We start from the raw sequence: 14,924 nt of genomic DNA, 5'->3' as shown, positions 1-14,924 counted from the left end.
TCGATCCATCAAGGGGATTTCTCATAGACAGACCAGCTTTGAAATTCTCCAATGTCTGTGTATCTGTGTCCATGACATTTTTTTTTATTTTAGTACCTGGACTCAATACATTTGACAGCCTGCTTTGAACTATGCTGTATATACACTCACCGGCCTCTTTATTAGGTATTAGCGTATAGACCGTCATATTGGGATGATATATCCAGTCCTTTTTTTTTTAATTTAACAACATAAAAACGGTCGACCAGTTGGATGGGTTTTTCAGACTGACCGCAACTTGATGCAGAGTGCAGTCCCTCCGCCCACCGAATTGATTGACAGCTGCGTACTAACCTGTCCCGGTAGTCACGCATATAATCATATCAACAAGAGAGGACAAGCGCAAAGCAGCCGGGAATAAAAGGTGTGTTCAGTTTGCTAGGATAATCAATCATCATCAAACGTGATTAAGAGTGAGTTTTACAAGTTTAAAATGTTTTAAAACAGAGCACGTGTGTAATGAGTTACAGGGATTTACTCCAGCTTTACTTTTTCACCACAGCCACGTGTCAGAACAATTATAAAAATAGATGCTTAAATCCCGGTTTGTGGACGTTAAATCAGGTTCATTTTGTACATTAACATAACAGATATCCATACAGCAGTGGATATTAACCTGTATCCTGTTACATATGCGTGCAAAAACAGTGCAAATCTAAACGCGCTCTGTCTGTGTGTGTGTGTGTCCGCACGGTGTGTGTGTGTGTATCTGTGTGTGTGTGTGAACTTTGTAACGGCATTGTGTGTGACTCATTGTTGCAACTCCACAAGAAATGCACCAAATACTCATTGGTAAAGTTCTTTCTGTAGTATTTCTCACAAACGCTACGTGAGATCTTCTTTTATGTCTTTCTGTTGTCTAAGGCAGCCGTGGGAGGAGATTAAGGCATGCTGAAAGGCACGTAGAAACGGTGGGCAGGGAGGACTAGCCTTAAATGTGCAGTACAACAAAACCGCCACCTGGGGCTAAAAGGTATAAAATAGAAACTTATAAAAGGTATAATAAAAAAATCTGATGGGTGTTTTGAGCTGAAACTTTACAGACACATTCTGGAGACACAAAGACTTATATTAAATCTGAAAAACTTACCAGCTGGTCGCTTACCTCCGGAAGGCATTCCGGCTGCAACCAGTTTGTCCTGTTAGCGCGCCACGTCCATCGGCGGATTTGAGATGCAGAGAGGAGTTAACCACGAAGACGGGGGTTTGAGTCCGGTGAAGAGCGGTTCCAGAAAGCAGGTAAGACAAAAACAGAATCCAAAATATAAAACAAACAAGTGAATAGCAGGGTGAGGATGTGGTAAAAAAAAAAAAGTCAGATGAGGGCTTTTATTTTTTTGGATTGCTTTTGAAACGTGTTGGTTGGGTTTAGGGAAGCAGGTGGGCGGGTCAATCGATAAAATTGGTTGGGTTTTGGGAAGGGGGAGGGTGGGTCAGCCGATCGTTCACTCAGTCAGTCAGAAAGTCTGTCCAAAAGTGAGTAAAAAATAGGCCAGTGATTATATGGTTTTGGTTCATCAGTGTATTCGTCATTGAAGGGCTCTTCCATCACTGTGCTTGACACTTCAGAAACACAATTTTCTACAGGGTCTTAGGTTATGCAACTTATCTTAGATTTATCCAAATACATGCAATGAATGTGTCAGAAGAAAGAATAAGGCCTGATTATACAGACCAGACAAAGCCAGCTTTAGGCAATATTTCAAGTAGGACATTTAAGTACTCTGTTTATTTATTTATTAAATGTTCTTTTTTTTTTTAGAAATGTACCTCGAGACAAAGTAAAAATATATTTAAGATCCGTCAGGGAGTTTCTTTCAGCTGAAACAGCTCAGATTAACATCCTACTTTCCTAATTTTATATCCCAATTCCTTTGAATTTGTTTAACATGATCCATTGTCAAATTGAATTACCATATAAAACACACAGGATCATCTATTCTGTGGCATGAAGAAGAAACAAAGAGACTTCTATTTAAGTGCCTCATGCTTATTTTCTACACCTGGTCTGGAATGTTGTGCTGAACGAGTCACAGAGCTTCTGTGTGCACAGAACACAAACACAAAGGACAGTTGTTTAAGGTGAGAAGATGTTTTGATGGAGTAACAGGTGTGAATTGACTTTGACAAACTTAAAGTGACGTCAAAAACATGTTTACCTAAATTCTATAAACTGAATAAACAATTCTTGTGTATATTAAATTAAAATGAGGCAAATGTAATAAGCAGGCCAAAGATGTCTTAATGTATCACATCAGCAAACTGGCACGGATGTAAATATCTCCATCAACTGGTTCTAAACATGCTGAACAGCATTGCTAATGCTAATAACATTTTGACCACAAGGGCCAAAAAAGGTCTTTAAAAGGTTTTAACAGGACAAAAACATCATCATGTTTTAGATAAACTGTCAGATTTAATATATTTTGGTAGCACTTCACAATAACAGTACATGAATAATAATATATTATTATGTAAACTAAACATTACTTTATTATGAATTAATGATGAGTAAAGGGGGCGACGCAGTGGCGCAGTAGGTAGTGGTGTCGCCTCACAGCAAGAAGGTCACTGATTTGAGCCTCGGCTGGATCAGTTGGCATTTGTGTGGAGTTTGCATGTTCTCCCTGAGATCGCATGGGTTTCCTCTGGGTGCTCCGGTTTCCCCCACAGTCCAAAGACATGCAGTACAGGTGAATTGGGTAGGCTAAATTGTCCGGAGTGTGAATGAGTGGGAATGGATGTTTCCCAGAGATGGGATGCAGCTGGAAGGGCATCCGCTGTGTAAAATATATGCTAGATAAGTTGGTGGTTCATTCCGCTGTGGCGACCCCGGAAAAATAAAGGGACTAATCCGAAAAGAAAATGAATGAATGATGAGTAAAGGCGCGAATCATAAACTAACCTTAACCACAACATGAGTCACAACAGTTCATGAGTAAATAACGGCTACCTTAATTTCTTGTTACTACATGTTGTTAAATAATGTATTAATTAACATTTAAGTTTAAGCTAAATGTAACAAACATGAACTCATGTGCTGTTAATATATAATTATGTCATAACTTTACTTGGAGGAGCACATTACCATTAACTCATCCTTAACTACTCATAAACTCCTGTTTTTAACCAACATAGGCTTAATCTGAAAACCTAGCCCAATAAAGGAGATTGAGGAGTTTCAGGAGATTGCGAATTATGCAGCCAGAGCTATATGGCTGCATTTAATTTTTAAAATGAACACTATGGGGCGGTATGACGCCGTTCCTTTTTGTGATTACCGGCTGATCGCTTACGCTGTCCCGCTTTTACGCTTGTCCAGTTAGCTCGCCATGTGCATCGACGGAAGTGGGGCACAGAGACAAGTTGACCACGACAATGAGGTTCGAGTCTGGTGAAGAACTGTTGCATTAAGCAGGTAAGACAAAAACAGAATACAAAAAATAAAATAAACAAGTAAATAACAGTGAGAATGTGAAAAAATGTGAAGACGTGGTAAAAATCAGACGAGGGCTTTTCTTTTTCTGGATTGTTTTTAAAATTGTCAGTTGGGTTTAGGGAAGGGGGTTGGTGGGTCAATCTGTGCTTTTGAAAATACTATTGGTTGGGTTTAGGGATGGAGGAGGGTGGTTCAGTCGATTTGTCAGTCAGTCAGGCAGTTAGTCAACAGCGGCTTCTGGTGGATTTACGTGAGAACAGGCGCGAATGGCACTCGAGAGAGAAATTTGAGATCTTAAAAAGCCTACACAGCGGCCTCCGGTGGATTCGCAACAACAAAAACTGCAAAGTAACATAGCTCCTTCGACTTGTGTCTGTGTGGGTGCTAACACCCCAGTAAAGTGATGGGGACACTATACTGCTCAGTAAGTGGTGTCTTGCGGACTCCTGACTCTCTGTGGTCGTTAAAAATTCAAGGATGTCCTTCGAAAAATAATAGGGGTTTAATCCTGGCCAAATTTGCCCACTTGCCTCTGTCCATCATGGCCTTCTTACCATACCCATATCATAATTGGCTTCACCAATCTGTCTTCTCTCCAGCAATCAGCTGGTGTGTGGTGTGCAGTCTGGCCCAATATGGCTGCCATCGCATAATCCTGGTGGATGCTGCACACTGGTGGTGGATGATTCTTCCCCAAGAAAATGTGTAAACCGCTTTGTGTGGCCAGAAAAGTGCTATATAAATGTCAGGAATTATTATTATTATTACTATTATACATTAACGTCAAGAGTTCATGATGATTTAATTAAGCAAAAGACTAATAAGGTAATTAATACATTAACAATCAAGCATGTACTAACAAGTCATTAAAGTAGCCGTTATTCACACATAAACTCACGTCACTCGTGTTATTGTTAAGTTAGTTCATGATTAGCGAACGACTTAACTCGTCATTAGTCCATAATAAAGTAATGTTTAGTTTACATATTAATACATTATTATTCATGTACTGTTATTGTAAAGTGTTACCAATATTTTATACTTATATTCAGGGTTATTTCCTAAACACTTGATTTTTAATGCAAATAAAGTCTCTCCTTGGTGACCTCTCATTCAACTTACAGTAGGAAGCCTTAAAATGTTTCAAAGGTTGAATCTTTTCACATTCTTCACGTTGTTTTAACAGTTTAGCTTCTCATGAAAAAGTCACTTAAGTTTCTGGTCTTTGTCATGTGTCCTAGTTCATAATTAAGAGTGAGCACGAAGTTAACATGGTAATCCACAATGTCCTTATGGAAGTCTGTAGAAACCCCACATAATTCAATATGAACGCACAGAGCAGCAAGGGCCCTGTTAATGTAATTTTATTAGTAAGTTTACGTTTTCGTGCGAAACATCCATATGGTACTGGGAATAACTGAAGGATTAGAATGAGAAGATGCATGTGCTTGCTCATTTATCCCATTTGCCTTTATATGTTGTCATATTGAATAAAACCCCCCAGAATAAATTATATAAATAATGATTAAAAAAGGGTCAAACATCACAATGGCTTCAATGGTTAACATGAACTAATAACTAACACTTTTACAGCATTCATTAATGTTAGTTAATGTTATTTTTTTTACATTTACTAATATATACTACATATAGATGAGTGTATAGGTGTTGCTGGCATGATGTTGCATTTTCACTGTCACATAAGATCTATATAATTGGCATTTACATCAATTAAAATGCATAAACATTTTTCATCTTCCATGGACCTCTTGCTATAATAAAATGTTATTATATTTCTTTTACATATTTGAGCCAAATCTCCATATCTCTCCTGTGCTGTGACTAAATTATAGCTCTTTTAAATTAAGAAGTAAATAGTAAAATTATTAATAAACACCTCAGCCATAATTTTATAAGTGGCTATTTTAGTAAATGACAATCACTTTTTACATTGATATATTTCTGAAACATAAAAAGTTAATATATTTTGTCAGTGAAAACCATGTCATCTTGTGTGACCCTATATACTCACTTTAAATTGGGAAATTCCATGGAAAACTTAGTTAAAGGAGCTCATTCAAGGTTATGTGACTGAAGCCCCTGTTAAAGCCATGTTGAAGCCTAACCCCTTTAAGTTTTTATCTCTTTTGCATATTTAACTTTTTTGGAACCATTATAAAAATGTAAAATTTTGTTTTCCTTGTGGTGTGACACCCCATTTATCTAAATTGTTCAAGTCCAACAAGTCATGAGGGAAAAAAAGTGAAAAGATAAAGTTAGTGTAAGGTATTATATATATTTCTTCTTTTAAAAAAATATCTATGTGCAGTGGATTTAAAGTATTCAAAGTGTTTAACTTATTCCAGATTTTTGTTACAATGTTAATGCAAAATGAAATAAATTATTATTTTCTCATTAAAATGTTCAAATTCGACAAGTTATGTAGAAAATAAAAATTACACTACTAGACTTTGACGAAATTTTACAGTTATTTACTGCAAAAATCACCAGTTAAATACCACATATTTTTTATACGTCACAACTTTAATATATACTTCTTTGGGGTATTTTCTTACAGTAACTAACTGCATATTAGGAATTTGCAGTATTCTACTGTATTCAAAGTAATTAAGCACTGCTAGAATGTAGACTTTGATGCAATTTTACAGTTATTTACTGCAAAAATGGCCAGTAAAATACCACATACACTCTTTACACGTCACTACTTTAATATGTACTGCTTTGTTTTTGTTTTTTTATTTACAGTAAATAACTGCATATTAGGATTTTGCAGTATAATACTGTATTCAAAGAAATTTAGCAGTGCAATACTGTAGATTTGACACAATTACACAGTTATTTGCTGCAAAAATGCCCAGTAAAATACCACATCCAATCTTTAGACATCACTACTTTAATATGTACTGCTTTGGGGGTATTTTGTTTACAGTAACTAACTGCATATTAGAAATGTGCAGTATTCTACCGTATTCAAAGTAATCAAGCACTGCTATACTGTAGATTTGATGCAGTTTGATACAGTTAGCGTTTTAAAATTACCCACAATGCAGTATTTAAAATGGATTTTAATAACAATGAATAATTTAAAAAATACAGTTGTACATGATATCGTCCCTGTTAGGAATTTTTTAAATATTAATAGTAAATGCTAAAATAAAGGTTTTGTACTGCTAGTGTAAAATGTCAACAAATAACAGTACTGTAAAATGTACTGTAAAAATTGTCATACTATAAAAATAAAATGTGGTAAAGGGCATTTGACCATAAAAAGAAGTTGCGGTAAGGCTATTTTACTGTAAATTGAAATTGCAGAAGGGCCCTACTGCAAAAAATACGATGTCTAACAGTACACATAATTACATATAAACAAATAATACTATAATAAGTGTCCAACAATGAAGATAAATTGCTCTCACACTTTGTATATTATTAAGAGTTGCTGAATTTTTGCTATAATCACACATATGTATATGTATAAATGCCTATTTGTCAAGTGTCGATGTGCGGTGCGTTCAAAGTAACATTCCATTTTGGAATAAGGATACGACAAAGCAATATTCTGTACAGTTACATTTGTGAAGATAAGCTGATGCACTGTAAACTAAAATGAATGATATGTTTATATTAATCAACATTAACAAAGGCTAATTAATACTGTAAAAAATATATTGTCCATCTTATTATATAGCTAAATGAAGAAACATTTGATAAACATAATTTTGTAAGAATGCTCTGGCTGGAAAATATGCTGAAAACAGAGCTTGCATGGAAAAACAGACTTCAATTGACCTTTTTAGTTTGTTTTTAATGAGTAACCAGTGGTTCTGGGAGTGATATTAATTTTGCTTTTTCCAAAAGAAATTCTATATCTTATAATAAAAAATCACTATAATGAAGTTACATGGTAAATTGTGAATGCCGATAGCCAACCTTTGCTATTTTAAGATCAAGAAACAATAACAGAGAAATTCTGCAAGCAAACAACACAGACTATGAAAAATATTCATAAGTCTGAATGTGTTTCTTTTGAAAGTTACATGACACTATACAGTTTCAGAGAAAAGGGAGTATCTTGAGCATCTAAAGCTCACCTAATTGAATTAGCAGTGACTCCAGACAGTTTTCTTGCTGCTTTTTAGGACCCAGAGGTCAATGGGAAAAACTACGTTTCTAACGATGGTATGTGTATTCGTAAACATATTAAGGTCTTGTTATGAGAATCTGTGAGCCTCAAAACAGTTAAAGTGAGGTTTGGATATTGCTGTTGGACACCAAACTTCTAAAGGGGGTCTGTTTTTTGCATAAGAGAACTCCTGTATGTTTGGTCTCTAATAAGTAGCAACATTATGTTCCAAAATAAAAGATAACCCAGTTGCCAAAGATGCAATCCCGAGTTACCCCAACAACACATCGCAGATGGTGATTTAGAACACATATTGGAAGCTTTGAAGGTGAATTTTGACAAAAATAGACCGCAAAATTGGATAAAAAGATTTTCATGGAATGTACAGTACAAATCGCTCAAATGGATATGGACAAAGTTGCACTGTTGATAATCAATGGTGTCTGCATTTATGAACTGATTACTTTCAGGTGGTTTTAGATGCCATTTTTAGATTTTATTTCATTGTATGCTGCATTGTAACCAGCAAAATATTTGGTACTGTATCACTTGTTATTAATGTGTCCTTGTTACAGTGTAACCAATTGGCTATATGCACAGCTAGTGTTTTTCAGACAATGATAAATTCCAATGAAAGCTTAATATGACTAAGGATTTTCCATTTCACAAGGTTCCTTTTACAGCTACGATGTTGTAATGTAATTACAGTACATTCAGTTAAATAGACTAAGGGAGATGAAAGACAATGTAAGCACTAGCACTGTCAGCAGCAGCAGGCGAGTGCAGAAACTCTATTGAAAATACTGAAAATACTCAAATAAACTGTCATATTTCAAAGACATCGCGGGGAGAAATATAATTTAATGCAGTGCTTCTTGTCTGGTCTGAGACCCACTTTATATTGTATAACTATCAGGTGCTGAAGATCACTGATTTTGAAAGAAGTCATACCATAAACGTGGCAATTTTATAATAAAAAACAGTTCACCAGAAGCGCTGAGGCTGGCTGGCTGAAATGAAAAGTCTGTATGCATATACCCCATTAGACAAATTATCTGCGAGTGACATTAATTTAAAACATACACCTATGAGTTACTGTTATTAAACAGTAACACAAGAATGCATTCTTCTTCACTTTATTCCCATTGATTTTCTAAGCACATTTGGACCATTTTTGTGAACGCAGAGCTCAAGGATGTTTTTTTCCCATTCCGTTGTCTGTCTTGCATTTTTAAAAACAAAAACACATTCTGTGTGAATGACCTCTGAAGTTTAAAGGTGCTGTATGTAAGTTTTTGACTCATCTAAAGCACAAAAATACCATAATACTTTGCAGATATTTAAGAAATATGCTAAGTGAACATTCTTGTTTATCTGAAAAACAATGCTGAAGTCAGATATTCTGCTTTGAAATATCTGCCGGAAGGACTGTCATTGTTTTGGTTCTTTTAACCCACCCAATGCCACTTTAGCCAATTATATTTCAGCAGCCCGAGCTGCCTTGCGTAAAAACTGAAAACTGCATATTTCATTCATTCAGTCATGAAGGCTTCCAAAGTACGTGCTCATGACCGAAATGCGACCTCCGGTGGACAGTAGCAGCCTACGAAATGAGACGGAGATTCAGAGTTCCACATAAGGTTATTAATTAGGAAATAATATAAACAACCCGGGCTCATTCTGAAAACGTACCTCTGCAGACGTTTCTGGAGACCGCGAAATACGTCCCGGCAGCATGTTTTTTTGCAGTTTTTGTTTTGGCGAATCTGCCAGAGGTCGTTGTGTACGCTTTTTGAGATCTCACATTTCCCTCGCGAGTGCCATTCGCGCCTGCTGTTCTCGCGTAAACCCACCAGAGGCAACTCTTTTTGACAGACTTTATGACTGACTGAGCGAACGATCGGCTGACCCACCCTCCCCCTTCCCTTAACTCAACCAATTTTATCGATTGACCCGCCCACCCGCTTCCCTAAACCCAACCAACACATTTCAAAAGCAATCCAAAAAAATAAAAGCCCTCGTCTGATTTTTTTTTTACACCAAGCTTTCAGATTTTATTCACTTGTTTGTTTCAGTTTTTGGATTTTACGAAATTTTGTTTTATTTTACATTTCTTTCCACGTTATTCTGAAATACAGGAAAATTTACATATCTAGTGTAAAATATATTACTGCTGCCACATAGAAAAGATTCATTTTCATAAAAAATTTTCCTTTAAATTTCTGGAATCCTGAGACATGCAGTATAAGTGAATTGGATGAACTAAATTGGCTGTAGTGTATAAGTGCTGTGTGAATGAGAAAGTGTATGGGTGTTTCTCAGTACTGGATTGCAGCTGGAAGGGCATCCACTGAGAAAAACATATGCTGGAATAGTTGGTGGTTCATACCGCTGTGGTGACCCCTGATATATAAGGGACTAAGCTGGAGGAAAATGCCCAGCAAGCATTTAAAAAAAAAAAGATGTTTAATAGATGTCTAATAGATGTCTAAACATAGTCGTCTTGCTAAAACAAGGCTAAATTCCAATCTATCTAATCTAATATACGTCTAAGAATAGGCCAAAACTAGACTAGTCATCAAATAAAGAGAAATGAATGACTACACATATAAATTCTGTTTAATCTGACTATTTGACAACTACACTGTAAAAAAACAAAGCTGTAAAAAAAACGGTCAAAAGACTGGCAGCAGGTCTTCCTGAGACATTTCAATAAATTACAGAAAATAACCATTTAACAAAATTACATGCAAAAACTTTAAAAATACAGAACATACTTTACGGACAAAATTCATAAAATTACAGCTTATTACTGTTGATAATTTGCATTTAAACTGTGAAAAAATGGGAAAATGGTTATTACTGCCATTTTACTAATTATTACTGCAATCATTATTGCTGTCATTTTACAAATTATTACTGTATATATATATATATATATATATATATATATATATATATATATATATATATATATATGTTATGAAGCGGACAGGAGACAGAGGTAAGGAAACGTTAGGGTGTTTATTAAATGACAACAAGGAGCACATGAAGGATAGCCAGGAGGATCAGGAATGATGTTGGGGTCTTTTCCTCCGTGGCTGGGTAACAGGAATACACGAGGATGGACGGCACACACCAGATACAGCTGACAGAGGATGACACAGACTTGGAAGGACTGGAAGACAGGACGATTCGGGAGGACCAGGAAGACTAGGAGGAATACAAAGAGAACAGGTAAGTAAATCGTTTGTTGTAGCTGAGGATGACTACGCTGAGTGGTCGCTCAGTTGTCCGCTTTCGTCGAGACGAGCCCGGACAATGAGCGACTGGAGTGCTGTGCTTTTATCTGGTGCTCGTGAATGTGATGCAGCTGTGTGCTCATTAGAAGTCAGGTGATGGTGATCTTCGTGAGTGGGGGTCGTGAGAGCCTGACCAATCCATGACAGTACCCCCCTCCCCAGGGCCCGCTCCTGAGGGCCGACACCTCCGACGCCGTGGTGGTCTCCCTCTGCCTCTAGGCGCTGGGAACTCAGGGTGGCTCTCATGAAACTCCACCATGAGACTAGGATCGAGAATATCAGCTCTGGGAACCCATGTCCTTTCTTCGGGGCCGTACCCTTCCCAGTCCACCAGGTACTCCAACTGGCCACCACGACGTCGGGAACGCAAGATCTCCTTCACTGCGTAGACGGCTCCTTCTTCTAGGAGCAGTGGAGGAGGGGGTTCCTCTTCGTGGTCAGGCTCTGTGGAGGGAAGAACAGGATCGTGATAGGGTTTCAGGAGTGATACGTGGAATGTAGGGTGAATACGGTAGTGAGAGGGTAATTGTAGTTTGTAGGTGACGGGGTTAACCTGTTCCACGATGGTGAAGGGACCAACAAATCGGGGACTTAACTTGCGAGAGGGCAGTCGCATGCGTATGTCCCGGGTGGATAGCCACACCTTTTGTCCGGGTGTGTATCTGGGTTCTTCAGACCTTCTCCTATCGGCGGTTACCTTGCTTCGACGGACTGCCCTCTGCAGATGTTGATGAGCCTCGTCCCAGACTCTCTCGCTCTCCCGGAACCAGTGATCCACTGCGGGGACATCAGATGGTTCGCCATCCCAGGGAAAGAGCGGTGGTTGGAAGCCCAGGACGCACTGGAATGGCGTGAGTCCGGTGGAGGGTTGCCGCAGTGAATTTTGGGCATATTCTGCCCAGCCCAAATACTGGCTCCAGGAGTTCTGGTGACCACTGCAGAAGGTCCTCAGGAACCGTCCCACCTCCTGAATCTTCCTCTCTGTCTGCCCGTTGGTTTGGGGATGATATCCAGAAGAGAGGCTGACGGTCACACCTAGGAGCTTGAAGAAGGCTTTCCATAGACGTGAGATGAACTGTGGACCTCTGTCCGACACAATATCTTCTGGAATACCAAATGACCTGAAGACTTGATTAAAGATATTGTCGGCAGTTTCAAAGGCTGTGGGAAGACCTTTCAGAGGGATTAGTTTGACAAACTTTGAGAATCTATCTACTATGACTAGAATACAGGTATTACCTTCTGACGAAGGGAGGTCAGTGATAAAGTCCACTCCTAGGTGTGACCAGGGACGGTTCGGAATCGGCAAGGGATGGAGCTTTCCAGCGGGTAGATGACGTGGGCTCTTGGATTGGGCACAGTCCTTACAGCCCTGAACATATTGCCTCACATCCCTTGCCATGTTTGGCCACCAGAATCGTTGGGATACTAGCGAGAGAGTATTGTTGATCCCTGGATGTCCAGTGCCTAGCGAGGTATGTAAGGAGTGGATCAGATCTACCCGGTGTTCAGGTGGTATGAACTGCCGATGAGGAGGGCATCCCGGCGGAGCAGGGGCTTCCGGAGTGGCAACGACTGGAGGAGCGTTCCAGGTGATCGGACAAATGGAGATGTGTTCGGGAAGAATCTTCGTTGGGAGTTCTTCATGATCGTGATGCTCGTGTAAACGAGAGAGAGCGTCTGCTCTTAGATTCTTGGGTCCTGGACGATAGGAAATGGAGAAATCAAAACGTGAGAAGAAAAGAGACCATCTGGCTTGACGTGGACATAGTCTCTTGGCCTCTTTGATGTATTGGAGGTTTTTGTGATCTGTGATCACCTGGAACGGATGTTTGGCTCCCTCCAACCAGTGACGCCACTCCTCCAAGGCTAGCTTGATTGCTAGAAGCTCCCTGTCTCCTATGCTGTAATTCTGCTCCGCCGGGCTCAACTTCCGAGAGAAATAGGCACAGGGATGCAGTCGGGGCGGTGTATCATGATGTTGAGATAATACTGCCCCGACGCCGGTGGTGGATGCGTCCACTTCCACCACGAAAGGAAGATTTGGGTCAGGATGAGTCAGGAGTGGGGCCCTTGTGAACTCCTTCTTAAGAAGGCGGAAGGCTGCGGCTGCTTCTTTGGTCCACTCCAGTCCTTTGGGTTTACCCTTGAGGAGATTAGTGAGAGGTGATGTAATCCTGCTGTAGTCCTTGATAAACCGTCTATAAAAGTTAGCAAACCCAAGAAACCTCTGGAGCTCCTTAATGGAAGTGGGTTCTGACCAGGATAGAACAGCCTCAATTTTCTTCCCATCCATACGTATACCGGTTTGGTCAATGATGTATCCCAAGAAATGAATCGACTTCTGGTGGAATGAGCATTTCTCCGCTTTGAGGTAGAGGTGATGTTCTCTCAATGTGTGTAGGACCTCCGCAACGTGTTGGCGATGTTCGGCCTCACTCCGGGAGTAAATGAGGATGTCATCTATGTACACTATTACACAGTGGTGAAGAAACTCCCGGAGGACTTCATGAATGAAGTTTTGGAATACGGAGGGGGCGTTGACCAGACCGTAAGGCATGACCTCATATTCATAGTGGCCAGTAGGGGTCACGAATGCTGTCTTCCATTGGTCCGGGCTTCTGTTATGAAGCGGACAGGAGACAGAGGTAAGGAAACGTTAGGGTGTTTATTAAATGACAACAAGGAGCACATGAAGGATAGCCAGGAGGATCAGGAATGATGTTGGGGTCTTTTCCTCCGTGGCTGGGTAACAGGAATACACGAGGATGGACGGCACACACCAGATACAGCTGACAGAGGATGACACAGACTTGGAAGGACTGGAAGACAGGACGATTCGGGAGGACCAGGAAGACTAGGAGGAATACAAAGAGAACAGGTAAGTAAATCGTTTGTTGTAGCTGAGGATGACTACGCTGAGTGGTCGCTCAGTTGTCCGCTTTCGTCGAGACGAGCCCGGACAATGAGCGACTGGAGTGCTGTGCTTTTATCTGGTGCTCGTGAATGTGATGCAGCTGTGTGCTCATTAGAAGTCAGGTGATGGTGATCTTCGTGAGTGGGGGTCGTGAGAGCCTGACCAATCCATGACAATATATATATATATATATATATATATATATATATAATAGTAATTAAACAGATTAATTAATGTGATTTTAATGATTTTTTACTATAATTATGCAGGTTATTACTGTAATTATACACATTGATTAATGTGATAATACAGATCAATTCATGTAATTATGCATAAAATCTCTAAATATTCCATACATTTTTTCCACTTTTAACATGCCTTTAAAACAAAAATATATATATTTTAAAGAATAATTTTAAAAAGTTATAATTAGTTCAAATAAATTGCTGTTGTCATAAAACACTGTAAATATAACTACAAGTTATATTATATATAGATAATCTATATAAGTATGTATAGATGTAGGTTAAACTCCAAAACAATTTGCTTGAAATGATACAAAACTGTTATATATTAAATTTTTTATTTATTTATATATATTTTTACAAATAGCACATCATTTAATAACAAAAACAAGGTTAGTGTCATGTGAGGACGCCTGCACAACAAAGAGGATCAAACAGCAGTTTATTAAGAGAATCATCTTGCAATTATAGATTGAAACAGGAACAAAGGTGCATACAAATAATCCCAGGCGTAAAGGCAGCAAACAAAATATCAAAGCAAGGCAAGGGAAACGCATGGTAATACGTTTAAGACTCAGCAATGATGTGTCTGTGTGCTGAGTTTATAGTCCTTGAAATCAGTGCATGATTATGTGAAATCAGTCAGAATTAGGAACTGGGGTGTGCGAGGTGCATGCTGGGAGTTGTAGTTCATTAAAGTAGCACATGTGTAGTTTTCCAGTGATCCACAGCCGCTAGATCACTGGTGATCGTAACAATTAGCATAGCAACATTGTTAGAGTAGTAAATTAAACATTTTACAGTTTACAGTGCATGCATTGTATGCAGCCTACAAACA

The sequence above is a fragment of the Danio aesculapii genome, chromosome 6 (genome assembly GCF_903798145.1).
Source record: "Danio aesculapii chromosome 6, fDanAes4.1, whole genome shotgun sequence".
Lineage (NCBI taxonomy): Eukaryota > Metazoa > Chordata > Actinopteri > Cypriniformes > Danionidae > Danio > Danio aesculapii.
The sequence above is the reverse complement of the archived record's forward strand: the minus strand, read 5'-3'. Positions refer to the sequence as shown.